Below are 8,253 nucleotides of genomic sequence, written 5' to 3'. Positions count from 1 at the left end.
TTATGCCTAAAAAAGTCTATGATATGCTTGACTTGCCACCATTGAAGAATTGTTATTTGGATGTTAATCTCGCTGATAATGCTAAAAAGAAACCTTTGGGGAAAGTTGATAATGTTCATATTATGGTTAACAATAACCTTGTCCCCGTTGATTTTGTTGTCTTGGATATTGAATGCAATGCATCTTGCCCCATTATATTGGGAAGACCTTTTCTTCGAACCGTTGGTGCTACTATTGATATGAAGGAAGGTAATATTAAATATCAATTTCCTCTCAAGAAAGGTATGGAACACTTCCCTAGAAAGAGAATGAAGTTACCTTATGATTCTATCATTAGAATAAATTATGATGTTGATGCTTCATCTCTCGATGTTACTTGAGTTACACTTTCTGCGCCTAGCTGAAAGGCGTTAAAGAAAAGCGCTTATGGGAGACAACCCATGTTTTTACCTACAGTACTTTGTTTTATATTTGTGTCTTGGAAGTTGTTTACTACTGTAGCAACCTCTCCTTATCTTAGTTTTATGTTTTGTTGTGCCAAGTAAAGTCTTTGATAGAAAAGTAAGTACTAGATTTGGATTACTCGCGCAGAAACAGATTTCTTTGCTGTCACGAATCTGGGTCTAATTCTCTGTAGGTAACTCAGAAAATTATGCCAATTTACGTGAGTGATCCTCAGATATGTACGCAACTTTCATTCAATTTGAGCATTTTCGTTTGAGCAAGTCTGGTGGCCTAATAAAATCCATCTTTACGGACTGTTCTGTTTTGACAGATTCTGTCTTTTATTTCGCATTGCCTCTTTTGCTATGTTGGATGAATTTCTTTGATCCATTAATGTCCAGTAGCTTTATGCAATGTCCAGAAGTGTTAAGAATGATTGTGTCACCTCTGAACATGTGAATTTTTATTATGCACTAACCCTCTAATAAGTTGTTTCAAGTTTGGTGTGGAGGAAGTTTTCAAGGATCAAGAGAGGAGTATGATGCAATATGATCAAGGAGAGTGAAAGCTCTAAGCTTGGGGATGCCCCGGTGGTTCACCCCTGCATATATTAAGAAGACTCAAGCGTCTAAGCTTGGGGATGCCCAAGGCATCCCCTTCTTCATCGACAAATTATCGGGTTCCTCCCCCGAAACTATATTTTTATTCGGCCACATCTTATGTACTTTGCTTGGAGCGTCGGTTTGTTTTTGTTTTTTGTTTTGTTTGAATAAAATGGATCCTAGCATTCACTTTATGGGAGAGAGACACGCTCCGCTGTTGCATATGGACAAATATGTCCTTAGGTTCTACTCATAATATTCATGGCGAAGTTCTTCTTCGTTAAATTGTTATATGGTTGGAATTGGAAAATGCTACATGTAGTAACTCTAAAATGTCTTGGATAATTTGATACTTGGCAATTGTTGTGCTCATGTTTAAGCTCTTGCATCATATACTTTGCACCCATTAATGAAGAAATACTTAGAGCTTGCTAATTTGGTTTGCATATTTGGTTTCTCTAGAGTCTAGATAACATCTAGTATTGAGTTTTGAACAACAAGGAAGACGGTATGGAGTCTTATAATGTTTACCATATGTCTTTTATGTGAGTTTTGCTGTACCGTTCATCCTTGTGTTTGTTTCAAATAACCTTGCTAGCCTAAACCTTGTATCGAGAGGGAATATTTCTCATGCATCCAAAATACTTGAGCCAACCACTATGCCATTTGTGTCCACCATACCTACCTACTACATGGTATTTACCAGCCATTCCAAAGTAAATTGCTTGAGTGCTACCTTTAAAATTCCATCATTCACCTTTGCAATATATAGCTCATGGGACAAATAGCTTAAAAACTATTGTAGTATTGAATATGTACTTATGCACTTTATCTCTTATTAAGTTGCTTGTTGAGCGGTAACCATGTTTCGGGGACGCCATCAACTATTCCTTGTTGGATATCATGTGAGTTGCTATGCATGTCCGTCTTGTCTCGAAGCAAGAGAGATCTACCACCTTCATGGTTGGAGCATGCATGTTGTTAGAGAAGAACTTTGGGCCGCTAACTAAAGCCATGATTCATGGTGGAAGTTTCAGTTTGGACACATATCCTCAATCTCATATGAGAATAATAATTGTTGCCACATGCTTATGCATAAAAGAGGAGTCCATTATCTCGTTGTCCATGTTGTCCCGGTATGGATGTCTAAGTTGAGAATAATCAAAAGCGAGAAATCCAAAATGCGAGCTTTCTCCTTAGACCTTTGTACAGAGCGGCATGGAGGTACCCCATTGTGACACTTGGTCAAAACATGTGCATTGCAAAGATCCGGTAGTCCAAGTTAATTAGGACAAGGTGCGGGCACTATTAGTATACTATGCATGAGACTTGCAACTTGTAAGATATAATGTACATAACTCATATGCTTTATTACTACCGTTGAAAAAATTGTTTCATGTTTTCAAAATAAAAGCTCTAGCACAAATATAGCAATCGATGCTTTCCTCTTTGAAGGACCATTCTCTTTACTTTTATGTTGAGTCAGTTCACCTATCTCTCTCCACCTCAAGAAGCAAACACTTGTGTGAACCGTGCATTGATTCTTACATACTTGCATATTGTACTTGTTATATTACTCCATGTTGACTATTATCCATGAGATATACATGTTACAAGTTGAAAGCAACCGCTGAAACTTAATCTTCCTTTGTGTTGCTTCAATACCTTTACTTTGATTTATTGCTTTATGAGTTAACTCTTATGCAAGACTTATTAATATTTGTCTTTAAGTACTATTCATGAAAAGTCTTTGCTTTATGATTCACTTGTTTACTCATGTCATCACCATTGTTTTGATCGCTGCATCCACTACATATGTTTACAAATAGTATGATCAAGTTTATGATGGCATATCACTTCAGAAATTATCTTTGTTATCGTTTTACCTCGCTCGGGACGAGCAGTAACTAAGCTTGGGGATGCTTGATACGTCTCCGACGTATCGATAATTTCTTATGTTCTATGCCATATTATTGATGATACCTACATGTTTTATGCACACTTTATGTCATATTCGTGCATTTTCCTGGAACTAACCTATTAACAAGATGCCGAAGTGCCGCTGTCGTTTTCTGCTGTTTTTGGTTTCGAAATCCTAGTAACGAAATATTCTCGGAATTGGACGAAATTAAAGCCCGTGGGCCTATTTTCTCACGAAGCTTCCGAAGTCCGAAGGAGAGACGAAGAGGGGCCACGGAGGGGCCACACCCTAGGGCGGCGCGGCCCCCTTGGCCGCGCGGCCCCGTGGTGTGGGGCCCCGTGCCGCCTCTTGACCTACCCTTCCGCCTACAAATAGCCTCCGTGACGAAACCCCCGCACCGAGAGCCACGATACGGAAAACCTTATCGAGACGCCGCCGCCGCCAATCCCATCTCGGGGGATTCTGGAGATCTCCTCCGGCACCCTGCCGGAGAGGGGATTCATCTCCCGGAGGACTCTACACCGCCATGGTCGCCTCCGGAGTGATGAGTGAGTAGTTCACCCCCGGACTATGGGTCCATAGCAGTAGCTAGATGGTTGTCTTCTCCTCATTGTGCTTCATTGTTGGATCTTGTGAGCTGCCTAACATGATCAAGATCATCTATCCGTAATTCTATATGTTGTGTTTGTCGGGATCCGATGGATAGAGAATACCATGTCATGTTAATTATCAAGTTATTACATATGTGTTGTTTATGATCTTGCATGCTCTCCGTTACTAGTAGAGGCTCTGGCCAAGTTTTTGCTTTTAACTCCAAGAGGGAGTATTTATGCTCGATAGTGGGTTCATGCCTCGCATTGACACCTGGGACAAGTGATGTAAAGTTCTAAGGTTGTGTTGTGCTCGTTGCCACTAGGGATAAAACATTGGCGCTATGTCCGAGGATGTAGTTGTTGATTACATTACGCACCATACTTAATGCAATTGTCCGTTGCTTTGCAACTTAATACCGGAGGGGTTCGGATGATAACCCGAAGGTGGACTTTTTAGGCATAGATGCAGTTGGATGGCGGTCTATGTACTTTGTCGTAATGCCCAATTAAATCTCACTATACTTATCATGTCATGTATGTGCATTGTTATGCCCTCTCTATTTGTCAATTGCCCGACCGTAATTTGTTCACCCAACATGCTTTTATCTTATGGGAGAGACACCTCTAGTGAACTGTGGACCCCGGTCCATTCTTTTAATACCGAAATACAAATCTGCCGCAATACTTGTTTTACTATTTTCTCTGCAAACAATCATCTTCCACACAATACGGTTAATCCTTTGTTACAAGCAAGCTCGGTGAGATTGACAACCTCACTGTTTCGTTGGGGCAAAGTACTTTGGTTGTGTTGTGCAGGTTCCACGTTGGCGCCGGAATCTCCGGTGTTGCGCCGCACTACATCCCGCCGCCATCAACCTTCAACGTGCTTCTTGGCTCCTCCTGGTTCGATAAACCTTGGTTTCTTTCTGAGGGAAAACTTGCTGCTGTGCGCATCATACCTTCCTCTTGGGGTTTCCCAACGAACGTGTGAAATACACGCCATCAAAGGGGCAATACACGGGTAGGATTAGATTTTTAAACGGAGCTCTACAGCGATGGCACGGAGGAGGTGGCATGCGGGGTGCCGAGATGAGATCGACGTCCACAAAGAACTGCATGAGGCGAGACCCGTACGCATTAGATAGATATGAACTAGACGCGTTTAACCATGCAAAGAAGAGAAGAAATGGTCGACGACATCGACGACCACCTCAAAACTTTGATCGACCGTGTCGGACACGAACGCGAGCAATGTAGAGAAAACTAGTGTCTCTCCTTTCCGGCGTGTATAGGTGGGTGCTAGGAGAGTGTGGTGGCGAAGGGAAAGACCTCGCGGCGGTCCGTGGCGTCCGAGCATAGCGGGTCGGCGTGGCCGTGCCCACAGCCGGCGTGCATGCATGAACGGCATTGGCATCAGCATGTACGTTCGGCATTGGCCTCGGCGGTATCTCCGGTGTGTCGCTGATCGAATGAGGGGACGGGATTGAGGGTGCATCCCGACGTTGACCTAGCGAGTGGCGGCGAGCATAGCCGTTTCGACCATGCCGATATCGGCATCGGCATCGTTTGGAGGCTGTGGTGCTCGAATCAAGTTGGGATTTGTTTCTTGTAGGCCAAAATGAATTTGAAACAAGTTTCATGTTGAAGGTTAGGTAACGAAAGTTTGTAACTATCCCAAAATTATACTAGCGCCATGGTGAGGTTCTTTTTGATAGAGCTATACGGTTGGGCAAACTTTTTTGACACTTTTTAGATAGGGTTCCTTGTTGTTACACGTATGGCATCATGTATGGAAAATTTGGGGTCATTTGGAGATGTTCGAAAAATCACTTTTCTTAAGCGCATGCCGTTTCGTCTCGCTGAAACCAGCTTTTCTAACAAGGTGATTTTTTCTACCTTCTCTAAATAACCTCAAATTTCATACAGCTGATCTTCTATACATAGATAGATAGATTGTTTCGTTTTTACATTTTTCGAACTTTTTATTTCCCTTTACAATACCCAATTGATTTTCAGTGTCAAAACCTCGAAAAACAAGATCATGTATGGCATCATTTTCACCCTAAATTTTCTGAAACTTTCCCTTTTAGATATTCCTTGTTGTTATAGGTATGCCATCATGTATGCCAAACTTGGTTAGGTCTCACTCGAAACCAGCTTTTGTAACAAATTAGGTTTTTTCTGCGTGAAAAGTAATGGCTACAACAAATTGTTGATGGTTTATCATTTTTTTGCGTGAAAAGTAATGGCAACAACAAATCGGTGATGGTTTATCATTTTTTGCGTGAAAAGTAATGGCTACAACAAATTGTTGATGGTTTATCATTTTTTGCGTGAAAAGTAATGGCTACAACAAATAGTTGATGGTTTATCATTTTTTGCGTGAAAAGTAATGGCAACAACAAATCGGTGATGGTTTATCATATTTTTTGCGTGAAAAGTAATGGCAACAACAAATTGTTGATGGTTTATTATTTTTTGCGTGAAAAGTAATGGCTACAACAAATTGTTGATGGTTTATCATTTTTTGCGTGAAAAGTAATGGCAACAACAAATCGGTGATGGTTTATCATTTTTTTGCGTGAAAAGTAATGGCTACAACAAATTGTTGATGGTTTATCATTTTTTTGCGTGAAAAGTAATGACAACAACAAATCGGTGATGGTTTATCATTTTTTTTGCGTGAAAAGTAATGGTAACAACAAATCGGTGATGGTTTATCATTTTTTGCGTGAAAAATAACGCCTAAAACAGTTTATAATTTTTAGCGCGTGAAAAATAATACGTAAAACCGCCCTTCAGCATACTTAGAGGGTGGAAGCTAATTAACCGCCAACAGAGAGAGAGGGGTTATCCTGCCCGTTCCCTATATCATACGATCAACGGTCGGTGGGCACGATCCGCGTGACATGGGCTAGACCAATCAGAGCGATGATGCACGTCTGCGAGAATTTGTGAAGAGAGAGGGCAAAACTGAGTACTATCAAGAAACCAAGGGCACCTGAGTAGTAAATAGACTAAGGGATTCAAATATGAGATTTAAAAAATGGAAAATGCGTGTTTTGTACAATGAAACCCGTCTTGGCCTACCTCAAACTATTTGCAATACCAATATACATCAGTGTGAGAATTGTGGCCTCATTTAGACAAAGTATGATTTGGGGGAAGCTGTTTTGGGAAGGGCTTATTGTGAAAAACCATGCACCTTCATAGCTACTAGGTGATTTGAGAAGTGGCAATTTGTGGTAAAACTTGATTTATCTATGATTTATCTATGATTTGAGAAGTGTCAATTTGTGGTAAAGACTCCATGAGTAAGTGCCACTCTTTTAGGATTTTTTGCACATTAAATGACTCATTTAATTAGTTAATCCCATTTGTTGACTCTCTCGTTGACCAGCCACTTGAGGGTAAAACTGAGTATATTGCACTAGCCAAGTACTAGCACTCGAGGGGAAAATTGAGCACACAAAAAATGCTAGTATAAGACTCGAGGGTATACCTGAGTATATCTAAATTTCCAGTGGTTAGACTCGAGGACACGTGCAATTGTTGACGCGTAGACGCGGGTCGCGGTGGAGAAGTCGAGACGTGCAATCGTGGACGCGTGTCGCGTTGCGTAAGTCCAAGACGTGCGACGTGCACTCGTGCACGCGTAGGACGCGGGTCGCATTAACCACCCCTCGCCTTTATAGACGCCTCCTCGCACTCGTCTCTCGTCACTCTCACTCGCTCACGCATCGCCAACTCTCTCCCACGTCCCATCATCTTCTCCAAAGCAAAAACCCTCTCCCTCTCCCTCTTCCTCTTCCTCCGCCGGAGAGATGGACAAGGAGAATGCCAATCCCATCGTCGAGGTTGGCTCGAAGCGCGACGCCTCCATCTTCGGCCCCGTCCCCTCGACGGACGACGCCGCCGCCGCCGCCGGTGCATCGGAGGCTGCCGCCGCCGGTGGCGGCCGGATCCCGGCGGGATGGGACCCCTACGACCCCGTGCCGTACGTCCCGCCCCCGAACCCCTACGACACCTCCCTGGAGGACCCATGGAACGAGGTAACTACGGTTTGCTTCCTTTTTTGTTCCCCATTCCTTTTTGAACCCTATTTCTGCTGGTGTAGATGGATCTGTAGATGGATGAGTATTGGGCTAATATTTGCGCCGATTTTATTCCATTTTGTTTTGATCACTTCTTGATTTCGTTTAAGATTTGGGGTTCGGCTGTTCGGTTAATTTATGCAAGTAATATTGGATCTCAATCGGTTAATTTATGCAAGTAATCATGGGATCTCAATCAGTTATTTTATGCACTAATCAAAAGATATCAACCGTTTAATTTTGAAAATAATCTCGAATGTGTTCAAGTTCAGATCTAGTTCAGATCTAGAATCTGTTTCTTTGCCTATGATGAATGGTTGGGCACAAATTTTTACAGTGAGGGTTCAGCGAACCATTGCCGTGTACAAATCGTTGTGCATGAGCTTTAGTTCGCTTACACCTTCCCCGTAGATATATAATCATGTCCACTCTAACCGAGGCTGACTCTGTTTTTCTTAACTTTGTTATCATGTACGTTAGTCATCGTTGCAACTCATTCACTAGTTTCTGTTTGATATGGATCAGATGTTCGGGCGCCGACGTCGGCAGCGACGAAGAGCAGGAGGACGTCAAGACTCGCCGTGTGCCGCGGAGGCTGC

The sequence above is a fragment of the Lolium rigidum genome, chromosome 1 (genome assembly GCF_022539505.1).
Source record: "Lolium rigidum isolate FL_2022 chromosome 1, APGP_CSIRO_Lrig_0.1, whole genome shotgun sequence".
Classification (NCBI taxonomy): domain Eukaryota; kingdom Viridiplantae; phylum Streptophyta; class Magnoliopsida; order Poales; family Poaceae; genus Lolium; species Lolium rigidum.
Note: the sequence above shows the minus strand (reverse complement) of the source record.